This window comes from Herpailurus yagouaroundi, unplaced genomic scaffold (genome assembly GCF_014898765.1).
Source record: "Herpailurus yagouaroundi ecotype Mexico unplaced genomic scaffold, PumYag 250, whole genome shotgun sequence".
NCBI classification, from domain to species: domain Eukaryota; kingdom Metazoa; phylum Chordata; class Mammalia; order Carnivora; family Felidae; genus Herpailurus; species Herpailurus yagouaroundi.
This window is the reverse complement of record NW_024412467.1, coordinates 293,080-308,036: the sequence shown is the minus strand read 5'-3', so window position 1 is coordinate 308,036 and position 14,957 is coordinate 293,080. Positions and strand designations below refer to the sequence as shown.

Below are 14,957 nucleotides of genomic sequence, written 5' to 3'. Positions count from 1 at the left end.
GACAGGAAGAACGTGTCTTCCCGGGGCTGGAATAGTAGAGTGGTGTCCATTTGCAAGGTCGAGTCTGTGCAAGGTTAAGTCCCTGTCTTCCTGTTGGGGCTGCAGTTGGCATGGTTGGGCTGAAAGTGGTCCCGGGTAGACTGGGGAGCCCATCCCCAGGACGTCCCTGAAGGCTCTCGGTCTTGTCACAAGAAAGCATTCAAGGACAGACCAGACACAACGGTTGAGGGGTGCAAATAGGAAGTTCATTAAAGTGGGAGCACACTAGAGATGTGAGAGCGAGTGAGCTCAGGGGAGAGCCGCCGTCAGGGGCTGAGTGTCTAGCTTTTACTGACAGTTGTTAACTAGGGGATGGAATATGTAGGATTTTTTTGGTGGGGGGTAGGGTTTGGGGGGCCTTTTCTCCCTTATTTGGTGAGGGTTTCTGGCCTGTCTGGTGCCATCTGGCTTCTTGTGGCTTTGTTTCGGAGTGTGACCAGGACCGGCCTCTGACTTCCTTGCTGCTGGCCTCCAGACATCCTGTTAGAACCTAACTGACTGCTTACTCTACCAGTGTGGACTTAGTTCGTCAATCAAATCGTGGAGTCTTTCATGACCTTGGCCATATCTCTGGTCTGCTAGGTTTTGACTATTTCAGTTGACTTGTACATTGTATTGGGCTTGAGAAACAAATATTGCATGCTGATTTTGAATTCCCTTCACACTGATGGGGGAATGTGGGGCAAGCTGAGGGCAAAGTACAGGCTGGCACACCCCCGCCCCCAGGTGGGATATGGGTGATGTTCCCAGGACACTCCTGGCTACTCAAGAACAAAGGAAAGGGGTGTAAGTGCTGGCCACGGTGATGTGGGAAACTAAGGCAGATGAAAAATTAAATTCCCTTACTGCCTACAGCCCACTAACATTCCTTGAAACTGGTAGAGTGACCTCCCGCTAGGAGCTCAGCTGCCTCGATGATGACACTTTGCTGGGGGGCAAAAGAGAACCTTAGCTTAACATTATCCCAACCTCTAGGATCCTGTAAGTCTACTTCCTTGATCTCAACTGCCCCTAGATAGATGCTGGCAATCAGACTCCAAGCTTATGGCCCCTGGTATACATCTGAAGGGTCTCATGACTGAGGTTTTATTAAACGGCAGTTAGTGGCATTTCCGTAGCAACAGCCAGTCCCTCAAAGTCCTAGAAACCTTGCTTCCAAAATTCCTTAGAGACTTAACCTATCCCTGATCCCCTCCCAGCCTGAGGGTATATAATGAGTTACCTGTCACAACCCCATGCAGCTCTTCCTGCCCATGGGTCCTGTCCCCATGCTTTAATAAAATCACCTTTTTTTGCACCAAGGATGTGTCTTCAAGAGTTTTTTCTTGATTGTCGGCTCCGGACCACCCCACCATCACCCCAAAACGTCATCAACACTACATACGTCTGATAGTTTAAATAATCAAATAGGGACGGATAGAAAAAAAAAAAAGATGCAGAACAAAAGAAGAAGAATACATTTGTTTTTATTAATTTTGGGAACACACGAGTCCATTAGAAAGTGTAGGGAAGGAAAATTTTTCCTTCTATCCTCTAGGTTCTTTTGGCTGGTCTGTTAATTAAATTGACATAGGACAGATCAATAGGAGAAAACACACTTAATTTCATACAAATGGGAGCCCCAAAGACAAGAGACTCGGGGGCAAGTTGATTTATATGCCATTCTGAGCTAAGGAATGGGACAGGGGTTGGGGCTTCAACAAGAAGGAAGACGACTCACAGGAAGATGGGCAGAGCAAACGTTTGGAAAACAAATATCTGTCATGTGGTGCAAAGACAATCGGACACAGGAAGGACTTAGAACAAACAGGCCCTGTGAGCTCCCCCCAGCTCACCACCCCTGTTCCACACTTTTTACAGTCTTTTCTGCTAATTGCTCTCTTCCTGGGCCAGGCCTTCTATCTACATTTTTCAGGCAGTTGAGTCAAATGCCAAAGTGGCACACCCTGGGGTGGCCTATTCTGCTCCCCTGGAAAAGCATGTAAACTAAGGAAAGCATAAAAGGTTCTAAAGTGTTCTCCCTGACCACAGTACTGAAATTAAATACATATATCCCATTTTATACATAGGTAAACTGAGACAAGAGTCAGAACACAGTGACCTGATCAAACATGTCTCCCTCTCCACTCTCCTAATTAGCTTACTGTTAATCAGCTTGTATAAGATTTCGCATGCGTCAAAAAATCATCAGAGACGTAAAAATGGACAACAGAAATTGTTGGGTCCTTGCCTTAGTGAAGGGCTGGGCATGGTCTAGCAGACCCTCTGGGAATTATCCAGTTTTATAGGAATGGGCACCTTGGGCTGACTTTTATTCACGAGGCTATTCTAGAACTCTATGGTGGTAGAGGTTAACTTATTAAAACAAATAATTTTGCAAGTGCTTCTTGTCTACATCACTGCAAAGGATTTTGCACGCTTGGAATACAATTCTGTCCAGGAGAAGAGAGGACCCCAAACACTGAGCTTTATTGTGCTATAGGATATTAACCAGTTTTGCACCTGTTAGAATTGACTTCAGCCTTTCTGATTGTGTGTGGTCTGTTCTTCTCATTCTCCTTTGAAACATTTCTAACTGTTTACTCATTAACTAGTGAGACATAGGAAACCTTTGACATTGTGTTCATATTATATGTTTAAAAGTCAAGTTTTCAGGTTTTTAAAAAAGGACTTTATTTGCCAAGTAACCTCCACACCCCACATCGGGCTCAAACCCACAACCTCAAGATCAAGAGTCACAGGCTCTACCGACTGAGCCAGCCTGGCACCCCAAGGCCTTGCCTTTTCATCTGATTGATAACACCAATACACTGGGAGAGTTTCCAAGAGAGAAGGAGGAAGAAGTCCTGACTGAGATGTCAAGGGCATCTTGAGAGAGCACAGCGCCCAAGGTGGGCAGGCGAAGTCTGAAAACAAGTTCATTGGCAGAAAGGAGGACTGGCAGCACATTTTCTAAGTGTTTGGAAGATAGAACACCACGGTTCAGAAAGGGCAATGGAGCAGGGGATTGAAGTTGTTGCTGCACCAGCCACGTTAGCCAATAGAAAAGTGAAGGTGACCGGGGTCTTGAGCAGCGGCCACTTGTCACATGGTTTGCTGGGGTGGGGTGGGGGTGGGGGGCCCTACATGAAGTCTCCTTAATCCCCGGAGGATCTCGAGGGAGGACTTGCTCCCTAAATGTAGGGATGGAGGACACGTTCACAGATGGCCCGAGTCATGCAGAGCGATCCCACACCACACTTTTGTGAGTCACGGGGCTTCAGGCACACACATCTGATTCAAGACCTTCACGTTTTCCACCTCTTTGCGTTGCCTTGGAGACAGTATTTGGGGTGCTCTCTGTGAAGACCGACACCAACCCAAACCAGACAACTATCCACCCCCCCACCCCCCGGCCCCCCACGGCCGTGCGCACAGACTAGGATCCTGGCACAGCTGTCTGCGAGTCCGGGCCTGCATGTTTCGGGGGTCCTCGTGGGAAACGGAAGGTTTCTGCAGGCCATTAACTGAGGGAACTGACCAAGAACGCTCCTATGGGGCAGCAGGAAAAGGAAACATTGGTCGAGGCAGGAGGGATTTAAAAGACAAAGTCTTTTTCAACTCAGGAGAGATTGTGAAGCCAGTCGTCCGTCCGTGCCCTCCTACTTCTCTCATTCTGCGCCCTATGATGAGGCGTGCCCCGCATCACATCCCTTTTCGCCCTGCAGGCCGAAGGAATGGAAGGGGAGAGGAGAGGGGAGCCAGGAGGTGGCGCCGGGGGACCCTGGGGAGGGAACCCGAGGGCCGCGCAGGGACGTTCAAGGCCCCCGCGCGCCCTGGCCGGAGCCGGAGCCGGTGAGACGCGAAAACACCGCTGCGCCCCGGGGCCGGCTCCCCGCGGGAAAGCTCGTGCAGATGAAGGCGCGGGAGGGTCCGTGACCGTCCAGGGAAGCCCCCGAGGCACGGCGGGCGCACCCCGGCCCCGGTGGCACCTGCAGCCGCACCCCACGCCCTAGACGGGTCCTGCAGGCAGGCCCCCGGGACGCGCGCCTTCACCCCGCCGCCAGCGTGCAACTCCCCGCACCGCTCGTCCGCTTGTGCCTTCGGGTTTGCGGGTGCTTCGCCCCCGTACCTTCTGGAAACGGAACCCCGCCCCCTTCCTGCACGGAAGAGCCTCGGTCATTAATGGTACTTACCCCCCAAGGCCGCACGGCTCGTCAGGATGGCCGAGTGGTCTAAGGCGCCAGACTCAAGCTTCCGCTTCCCGCTCTGGGGCTTCTGGTCTCCGCGTGGAGGCGTGGGTTCGAATCCCACTCCTGACAGCGCTCGTTTTGGTTCTTGCCTTACTCACCATCACCCTTTGGTCCCAGGGCTCACTCAGAATGGGAGGAAAATTTTGCAAGCCGTGTACTGGGTAAGAGGTTAATATTCAAAGTTTGTAAAGAATTCGTACAACTTAATAACAAAGTAGCAACCGATCCGATTTAAAAATGGGCAGAGGAACTAAACAGACATTTGCCCAAAGACGACGTCCGAATGGACGACAGGCAAATGAAAAGGTTCTCAACATCACTAGCTGTCAGGGAAATACGAATCCAACCCACAATGAGATATCACCTCACACCTATTAGAATAGCCAGCCTCGGGAAGAGGCTGTTAAAGGATGTGGAGAAAAGGGGGCCCTGGCTCACTGCTGGTGGCGGTGCAAACGGGACAGCCGCTGCCGGAAACAGGGTGGAGTTTCCTCAAAAAAAGAAATAAATAAAAATAGAACTCTCATATGACACAGAAATGCCACTTCTGGGTATTTATTCAAAGGAAATAAAAACAGCATTGAAGAGACATAGGCACTCCCATGTTTAGTGCAGTATTATGCATAAGAGCCCAGATATGGAAGTGACCTTTGTCTGTCGATGCATGAATGGATCAAGATGTGAGAGATACATATCTATACGTATATAATAGAAGAGTATTCAGCCAGGAGAAAAAAGGGAAATTCTGCCATTTGAATCAACATGGATAGACCCTGAGTATATTATGCTCAGTGACATGAGTCAGAGAGAGAAAGACAAATACTGCATATAGGAGGTATGTGGAATTAAAAACAAAATTGTGTCAGCAGAGAGTGGAGTGGTGGAATCCAGGAGCTGGGGGTGGGGGTGGGTGGGAGAGATACTCTAGGGTGTATATTTGCAACTGGTAGATAAATGAGTCCTGGAACCCCAAAAGACAGCACAGTGATTATAAACAACAAAACTGTGTTATGAACATTAAACTTGTCAAGAACCGAGATGCTGATTGTTGTCAGCACTCGAAGAAATGATAATTATGTGGCCAGCTAAGAACTCTGTTGTACACCTTAAGTGTTACACGATATTGAGCTTACACAATATTGTGTGTCAGATATCTCTCTATTTTGAACACAGAAAAAAAACTACTACAATGACTTTCCTAGGCAAGGCCAGCGGTGGAGCTGAGCTGGAATCCCACCGAGACACATCCCTGCCGGAGAAGTTGCTGGATAGTAATTCAGTAACAGGGGGACAAACTCGTATTCAATAGCAAAGCTGCAAACATCTAAGATCTGAAGTTTCAGACCAAGATGTTAGCCTACGCAGAACTTCATAGAATGCATTTTTTTTTTTTACCTTCAAAAAAATGAATCACATAAATCACATAACCCTGAGATAAAATCTCAGAGGGAGCTCTTACTGTTAGTGAGCGTATTTGCACAGCGAGGCCACTTCTCCGCGATTGCTGACTTAAAGGTTTTCGCTCTCAGAGTTCACAGGCGGCCCTGCAGACTTCGGGACGGAACTTTGGAACAGGTGCTTTTCCGCTCGCGGGTTCAGTAATTCTCTCCTCAGTAAAAACCCCTCCCGCCTGCGGATGGCTCGCCCACCCGCGCACGCGGTTCCAGTTTCTGGGAAGAGGGAAGGGGTTGCGTCCAAATGTCCGTGAAAACACCCCCGTACTCTCTTTGTGGCCGGTTAGTCAGTCGCAGGCGGTTACGGGGGAGAATTTTGAATCCACGGAGAGAGGAACAAAACGGAAGTGTCAGAAGTGGGATTCGAACCCACGCCTCCATGCGGAGACCAGAAGCCCCAGGGCGGGAAGCGGAAGCTTGAGTCTGGCGCCTTAGACCACTCGGCCATCCTGACACCGCGGCGCAACCCTTGCCAAATCTGCTACTTGAGGTGCTTCCGCGCGTGCCCCGGGGCTCAGCGCCCGCGGCGTCTCGCGGAGAGATTGGGCGAGGCGCGGGTTCGGAACCCAGCGACGCGACCGCGGCGGAGTACGGCGCCCGAGCCGCCCTTAACCTTCCATCTCGCTCCCGGGTTCACTCACCAGCGCTGTCTTCCGCCCTGCGGGGTCGCTTGGGCGCTGCAGGACAGTCCTGCCCCTCCTTTTCTCCACGGCTTTCGGGTGCTTTTCGGTAAAAATGCCCTACCTTGGGCGGCAGCAGCTAGTGTGAAACATGTTTGCCTTCGGTGGCTGGAAAAACACCAGCTGACGGTGAAAATGAAATAGCCAGGAAGGAAACGAAGTAACCTTGGTGCAACTACCGTTCTGGGACTAAGCCGTGAAAGAGAGAAGCACTTTAAAATTCCGACAAACAGGAGTATCGACAGGTTCCTGTAATCAGACCGCAAGGGTCTAGATCCATACAGCACATTTAAATTTGCAAGACATCACTTTTAAATCTGTGATTTCTTCATCTATTACTCTAAAGCTGCGTGGGAAATGCCTTTTTTAAAAGGTGGGTTATTATTTGTAGATTTGACTCTTTTTAATGTGATTATGTTTCAGCACGGCAGTGACAACACTATCGAAAATTAAGTGCATATCTTAATGTATGCATATGTTGAATTTTTGCACTCGGCCTATACCGGGTTGAGGTCTGTGTATATATTTTCTGTGGAATGGAAACTTCTGCATACAGGTTTAAAATATCGGAGATACTTGAAAGTAGATATTATTTTTGAATGCCCCGTCATATGGAATTGCAGCAGAAAATATGCCATAGTCCAACTGTCTTTCATAGATGGATTCCTCACAGCACAGTCAGTATGTCATGAACTCGTGGATCGTACATTTCCTGACACCTCTTTGTTACATTGTATTTTACCCATTTTTTCCTTACCAGTTCAGGGGAAATTGGATAAGTGAAATCTGAAATAGTAGAGGCTTCTGAGTGCAGCCGTAAAAGAACGCCTGTGACAGATGGTATTTTCCAAAGATGGCCCTACGGAGAGATAGCATGCCACGGGTTTTTCCTTTAATGCGATTTTGACACATTTCCGCCCGAGGGTGGGGGACTGTGTTGCATCGCATTGGATCTAGGTAGATCTGCGATGCTTGGAACCGATGCTGCTGGGCTCCCAGTGTTAGCTCACCACCGCTTCCAACAGGCTTCTCTCAGGACATTTGTCCTCAGAACCCAGCCACCACGCTGCAAGGAAGCCCGACCTGGGCCACAGGAGACCCTGCAGGGGGGAACTGAGGTCTCCAGCCCGCACCAGCAGCGGCTGCCTGACACGTGGGGAAATGGTCCTTCGCATGATTTCCTGCCCCCAGCCTCACAGTCCTCCAGTGGGGTCTCCCGAAACCAGGAGCAGAGACAAGCCGTGTCCTCGGCGCTCTGCCCAGATTCCCAACCAAGTCTGGGAGAGAGTAAATGAGAGCTGTTGTGTCAGTTAAGTCATCACGTTTTATGTGATTTTTTTACGTGGCAATAGGTCGGGGGCATCCGTCCAATCAGGAGAGAGACACCGCGCAGTAATTTGACAGGAAAAGGTGTTTGGTTGGTTATTTATTTACTTATTTTTCACGTTGTATTGAGATATGATTGACCTAGAACACTGTAAGTTTAAGATGGGCAACGTAAGGATCTGATATAGGAACGTGTTGCAAAACGATCACCACAGCAACCTGAGCCAACATCTGTCACCTCGCATTGTGACAATTTTTTCCTTGTGATGAAGCCTTTTAAGATCCACTCTCTCAGCAATTTTCAAGTACATATTTCAGTAGTGCTAACTATGGTTGACATGTTTTACACGATATCCCCAGAACTTGTTTACCTTATAACGAACAGGGCAAGTTTTAATGTCAAGAATTGTTAACTAAAGGGAGGGTCGGAGGAACAGGGAATTGGCTAGGAACAAGTAAAGAGAACTGGGAAGACTTTAAGAAGAGCGACCCAGGGAGCAGTCACCACCCCCAGGGCTGAGAAAGCACGGCCGGAAGAGAGGGCCGAGATAAAGCCTGGAAGGGTGAGCCCTCTGCCCCTCCGCACCCCTAGCTAAGATCCAGCCTTGCTGTGGGGGACACAGCCGTGGCTCACTAAAGACCAGAGAGGGGCGCCTGGGTGGCGCAGTCGGTTAAGCGTCCGACTTCAGCCAGGTCACGATCTCGCGGTCCGGGAGTTCGAGCCCCGCGTCAGGCTCTGGGCTGATGGCTCAGAGCCTGGAGCCTGTTTCCGATTCTGTGTCTCCCTCTCTCTCTGCCCCTCCCCCATTCATGCTCTGTCTCTCTCTCTCCCCAAAAAAAAAAAAAACTTTAAAAAAAAAAAAAAAAAAAAGACCAGAGAAATCACGTGGTGTTGTGCCGGCAGAACTTGGCAGAACTTGCGATCCCAGAGTCAGGGACGTTTCAAGGAGGGTGAGGAAAAATGAGCCCGGAGAAGGGCGCCCGGCTGGCACACTCAGTAAAGCACGTGAGTTTTGGTCTCGGGGTTGCAAGTTCAAGCCCCACATTGGCTGTAGATTGTAATAAAATCCTTTTTGAAAAGGCTGGAGGAAAGGAAAGCATTATTATCTAATGGCAGAAAGCTTAGCAGGACTGTTACTATGGTAAATGTGAAAACATAGAAAATGCACCTAATGAATTTGGAGATTCGGCGAAAGACGTTTCCGGGCAATGTTCTGAAGGTGTCGCCTGGCTTTTCCTAGGTGCCTACGGTAAAATGAGACACGAGAGGGACACACACTAAGGAAAGAATGGTTAATTATAAAGGAGCCAGGACTTGGTGAATATTCAGCAGTAAAACTGTTCCCCATTGCCAGCTTCTCCAGATGACAGACGATGTTACAATTAAGAAAAGTCTTCTGGGAAAACATGGTCTAAAGAGAAAGCCAAGGATGCAATTGTGAAGCCTCGGGTCAGATCCCAGAAAGATCTCTGCTGAGCCGCACGCAGGTGGACTATCTATCAGGGCCCTACACAAATTACATATATGTATTTTTAAGTCAAAACCTATGTCATACTTGTTTTAAGCCCTTGATTTGAGGGGTAATTTGTTCTGTAGCCGTGGTAACTGAAACAATAGTAATGGCAAATGCAATCATAGGACAATTAAAGGAACAAGACAAAAAGGAAAAGACAAGAAATCCAGATAATGGAGCTCCCACCGCAGAGCAGACTTTGAGAGCTGGTATTTACCTGTATTTGACATTCCGTAGTGTATTCTATTCTGGGATCAGGGAACCAGCCCCGGGAGCCAAATCCCGCCCGAGGCCCGTTTGTACAGGGCCTGTGAGCTAAAACTGACATTTTAGAGTAGTTGAAAACGTCAAGGGAATATTTCATGACCTGTGAACATTGTATGAAATTCTAATTTCAGTGTTGTGAATGAAGTGCTGTAAGAACACAGCCCCGCTTCCTTGCTTATGTATTATTTATCTGAGACGAGTTTTGAGCCACAGTCTGGAGCTGAGTAGTGGCGACAGAGACCATATGCCCGCAAAGCCTAAAATGTTTACCATCTGGCCCTTTCCAGGAAGAGTTTGCCGACTCTCTCGCGAATCTGTCGTTCTGTGGTTTTTATTCTGAGTGCACTGGCAACTCTGGGTTCTTTGTTGTTCTTCTGGGGGAAGCTTAGGGCCTCCGTTTCTTTTCTGTTGTCTGTTGTTCACGTCCTTTCAGAGGAGTGGCCCGACTCCAGGCTTCTCGGGCTAACGATGTCTCTCTACTCTAGATTGGCTGCCGCTTAGGGACAAGCGTGACCTAGGGTGGGTGGGGGGTATGTCTGGGGCGCAGAGGTTTGTGAAAGGCAGAGACGTAGGCATGTTCCTTCCCCCGGTCTCGTGCTGGCGTCACCATCACCTTCTCCGCACTGGAGTGTGCTTTATCCCCTTTCTGCACTGCAGAGAGCGAAAAATCTAGCTCTACATTCCCCATACAGGTGGGCTGGGTGGACCAGATACGCTCTTCTGTTCTGTCTCTTCCCGGAACCAGAACAGGGTGTCTCATTTATGGAGCCCCCGACATTCTTGCCCGTGACCTTCTCTCCCAGGCCCCTTTGGGACCCAGTGCCACTTATTTACGCCTAGCTAGACATGTGTGTGCACCTTCTTGGATCCTGCTGCCCCCTTTCTCACCCTGTAAAAGAGGAGGCAAGAGCATTTGTCTCACCAAATCTTACCCATGAGGGATTCCAAAGGCCAACAGAAGCCACACTGGGTGTTAGTTGTAAGGAAAGGTGTTACGGATCCCAGTTGAGTCCTGTTGGCTGGAAAGGAGCTACTGCACAACCAGGATCTTCTCTCTGCTTTGTGTCCAATGGAACTAACCAGCTACCCATCAGCCCAACGGCACACAAAGGTGTGTGGCTACTGTCTGCGGAGAGCCTGTGGAGGGCAAGTGACAAGAAGGACATAAAACCGAACACAGCCACTCAACGTCCGGTCGGCAGACCACCACAGTCCAAAAATGTCTACCACCAGTCTTCTCTGTTCCACGATAGGGAGCTCGTGCCAGGAAGAAATAGTTGTATCGGTGAGCATCTTGTTTAATTCTGTTGATGGGCTGTTTGTAGTGAAAGTTCCTCAGGGAAGGTAGGAGTGCGTTTAATTACATTCTGGAACAAGCTTACCTCTCTGTGGACCAGAAACTGATGTTTCCTGACCAGCAACTTTGCACATCCCTGATATTAGGGGAGTGTTCCCACACTCAAGTGTAGGGCAGGATCGTGCGTTTTAAAAAGATAATCCACGCGACCAGTATAATCAGAACGAGATTTCCAAAACATTATTTATGTAGCTCATGGGGTCCCCAAGAGAAACAGACTTGACCGCCTCTTGAGCAGGAGATATCACTGCAGCCTTAGGTGGTGTTTGGAATGAAACCAGAAGCCCCACGGCATGTTCTCCAGAACCAGCCTCATTTCACAGGAGAGCTGCCTTTCGCAGACCGGTCTCCCTGGGAGGCGTCTGCCAGAAAGGACTAGACTTCCTGCCTTCCTCCTCACCCGATGGCAGCGAGTGGCCAACATACTGCAATGGCTGTACTCCCAATATGGGCCAATTCAAGCTGTTTAGAAGTAAATATTAGGTATCCGCTGCTCAAGCGTCAACCTACCCTATTACCCGAGGTCCATCCAAGAATTTCACGACTCGACCAACCCTACCCTAACCCTATCACTGCAGTTACATTAGGGTGCTACTCATCCTTCCTTTGCTCATCCAGACCCATTCTCTGGCCTGCGTCTCTTGCCTGGAAGGCTGTATCCTGTTGGGCTCTCCTGCCCCGCGAGCTCCTACGTGGATTCAGCCCGTGGAAGCTACCGGCAGATGTGAGATGCCAAGAGAGAAGTAGAGGTCCCCGATTTCCTCTCTTGAACCTAACCCTAAATTTGGAGATCAATCCAATGGCTCTCCGAAAACACCCGTTAAAACAAATTCTAGGGGTGCCTGGGTGGCTCAGTCGGTTAAGCATCTGACTCTTGGTTTCGGCCCAGGTCATGATCTCACGGTTCATGAGGTCAGGCCCCATGTCCGGCTCTGTGCTGACAGTGCAGAGCCTGGTTGGGATTCTCTCTCTCCCTCTCTCTCTCCCTCTGTCCCTCCCCTGTTCATGCTCTTTCTCTCTCTCTCAAAATAAATAAATAAACTTAAAAAACGAAAACCACATTCCAGTTAGGCGAAGATTTCCTACATCAGAAGGAGGTAAAAATTGATAACAACAGTAGGGAAAAGTGAATTGTCAAGGTTAGCATCACAGAGTCAAAGGGCTGGGTCCTACATTCATGGAATTCTGAACCCTTTGGCTCCACAAATCACATTTACCGTAAGTAAGGCTCAGCCAAACACAGAGAAATATTACTCAAGTATCTTTTAATTTGTATGATTGAACAAGCATTACAAGCTAATTATAGAGGGCTTTACACATAAATAAATTCGAAAGCCAACGGAGAGTCCCCACTGTGCTGACTTATTTCCTTCTAAGTCAAGGTGCAAGGCGTTTAGAATAAAACTGTGATCGTATCATGTAGTTTTGCACTCAGCCTTTTTCACTTACTGGTATTTTATGGCCTTTCCCCATATTGATATAGTTTTCTTCTAAAAATCTGTAAGAGCCACCTGATATCCTGTGTGGCTATATAGTACCTTAGTGCGGTGTTAGTGGAAGTGGACCAAAATTCAGAGTCCCACCTGGAGACTCGGGCCTGGGAGGGGGTGGTTCAGGACCCCTTGGGAGTATTGGCAACACATCTGGGGACTTGATGGAGGCGGGTGTCTATCTCCTACTTCCGTCCTTCCTGTCTCCCTCCCGACTAGTGTTCTCTGCTTCCTTTCCCGTTTTCTTTTCAACGTTTATTTATTTTTGGGACAGAGAGAGACAGAGCATGAACGGGGGAGGGGCAGACAGAGAGGGAGACACAGAATCGGAAACAGGCTCCAGGCTCTGAGCCATCAGCCCAGAGCCTGATGCGGGGCTCGAACTCCCGGACCCCGAGATCGTGACCTGGCTGAAGTCGGACGCTTAACCGACTGCGCCACCCAGGCGCCCCTCCTTTCCCGTTTTCTTAAAGAGAGTTCTTTAATTCTTATGAGGGGGCCATGCCTCCATGATCAGAGCCTGGAGCCGTCTGTCTTCCTGCCCCTGAGGTCTTGAGTTCCAGGCAAGGCTTAGCTGACTTTTGGAGACTCGAACTGGGAGAAGAGCGCTATCTGGGCTCGTCCCCTTCGAGAACTGTGGTTTCTTGCAGGCCTTCGCAGAGCTGCAAAAACGCTCTCAATATAACTGTATCTGCAGGTGAAACAGTCTGTCACACACACCGCGTGGTCGAGATTTGCACGCAGGCCGCGCGGTCTCTACCTACTGAGGACTTGCGGAAAGACATGGAGCCTGCACAGAATCCAGCCCAAGGGCTCATCGAATGAACGCATTTCAGCCTTTGTCTCTGCAGACAGGGGAGGGCAGAGAGCCCATTGAGATAACTTAAGATCATTAAAAAATAAAACAACCCCCCCCCAAAAAAAAAAGTTCAAGTGATTTCTCTGAGCCTAACAGGCCTGTTTCACCGACGTTATACATTTCTTTAGGTGCTAGAAGCAGGAAGTGAACATTGTACACAAACCTGCAAATCACAGGCCGGCTGGGACTTTCTGACCCTCCTCGGGCCTGCACCCCCTTCTCCGATACTCGGGCGTCGACGCGAAGCTTCGGGAGACAGGGCCCTTCCGCGCAGGCAAGTCGAGGATTTTGGAGAATGTGAACACACTGGCCGCTCCCGGAGGCGGGGGCGGACCTCTAAAACTAGCGGGGTCAGCACGGCGGGCGCGCCGAAGAGTAAGTGGTAACCTTGAACCCCCTCCACTGACCTCGCTCTCACCTTCATGGACACGCCCACCCCTTGTTAGGTTTCCGACCGCGTGCGTTCGTGAGGCCCCAGGGCACACAGGCAGTGCTGCGCCTGCGCACGGTGGTTGTCCCAGCCTGTGGGTCCCTCTGCCCGGCTGGCCGCCGGCCCTGCAGGCAAGGGTCGCACGGCCTCTCCCCTGCCGCGTGGAGCGCGCATTCCGGAGTCCCGGGCGGAAGCGCCGCGCGGGCCCCCCCCCCCCCCTTCCCAGCGCCGGAATCTTGCTTTTCCGGTCGTTTTCATGACTCCTTTGGCCTGGCCAGCAGTCGAGGTGTGTTTGGGTTTGGTTCCTCCTGTTTCCGTGTAAGCCAGCGACCGAGCCGCGAGAGTTCGGAGGGAAGCGGTCCCTGCCAGCTCCAGGCGCACCTGCTGCGGGCTTGGCTCGGGGGCCCGCGGCTTCCGGGCGCGTTTCCTCCCTGACCCCGGTCTCGTTACTTTGAGGCGCTGCTGGTCCGAGCCCGGTGCCCAGACAGCCCTTCTGATGTTGAAACTGTCACGGAGAAAGTAGGAAAGGGGATGAGGGTGGAACATGGAATTTCCAGAAACTTAAAAAACAGGAACCCAGACATTTGAATATATAATCAACCTTAGGACAAGGAGTCAGAGAGGGACTCACCAAGGCTCCGTAGCTCAGGGGTTAGAGCACTGGTCTCGTAAACCAGGGGTCGTGAGTTCGAATCTCACTGGGGCCTCCAATAACTGGCTTTTTTTTTTTTCTTCATCTTTGGTAGATGATTTCAAAAGGAATGTTTCATTGACACCGGAATCAAGAACTAGAAATGAACCGACTGCATCTCTATTCCGTATTCTCAGAAAATTGCTGCGAACAAAAGGAGATGATTCTAAAATTGAAATTTCTCCCAATAAATGGAAATTGAGCCGCTGCACCACCTGCATTACTGGTAACACTTGAAATTCAGGTGCAGAAAAAACCTGAAGAGCCACCAGTGTCACTACTGCCCATATAAGCCAGCGGGGAAGCTGATTTGTATGGAGCTTCAACCCCACCCTGGGGTCCTGCCTCGTTCAGCCACTGGAGGCCTAAAGGAATCGTGTTATAATCATGGATCTTATCGCACTTACCCAGTGGACGCTAAACTCCCCCACAGACAGGAGTCACATCCGATTTACTCTTGTATCTCAGAGCCTGGCCAAGTGGAGACCCTAGTGTGTGCTCAGCAAAGGTTTGCTGAGTGAAGCCCAGCTAAAGACTGTACCCATAGTGCCGCGACTCTGCAAATACCTTAGGAGGCATAAAAACGATCTGAAGGTCAAGGAGCCAAGGGCAGCAAAC

The 14,957-nt window shown here is 49.9% G+C and overlaps 3 non-coding genes across 3 annotated transcripts; 2 read left to right on the top strand and 1 right to left on the bottom strand.

Moving 5' to 3' along the window:
• Positions 1–4,234: 4,234 nt before the first annotated feature.
• TRNAL-CAA (transfer RNA leucine (anticodon CAA)) lies at positions 4,235–4,340 on the top strand. Its single transcript has 2 exons — positions 4,235–4,272; positions 4,295–4,340. It is a non-coding gene; the product is annotated as a tRNA-Leu (tRNA).
• A 1,733-nt stretch (positions 4,341–6,073) lies between these two features.
• TRNAL-CAA (transfer RNA leucine (anticodon CAA)) lies at positions 6,074–6,179 on the bottom strand. Its single transcript has 2 exons — positions 6,142–6,179; positions 6,074–6,119 (listed from the first exon to the last, which is right to left on the bottom strand). It is a non-coding gene; the product is annotated as a tRNA-Leu (tRNA).
• Positions 6,180–14,282: 8,103 nt separating this feature from the next.
• Positions 14,283–14,355, top strand: TRNAT-CGU (transfer RNA threonine (anticodon CGU)). Its single transcript has one exon. It is a non-coding gene; the product is annotated as a tRNA-Thr (tRNA).
• The last annotated feature ends 602 nt before the right edge of the window (positions 14,356–14,957 follow it).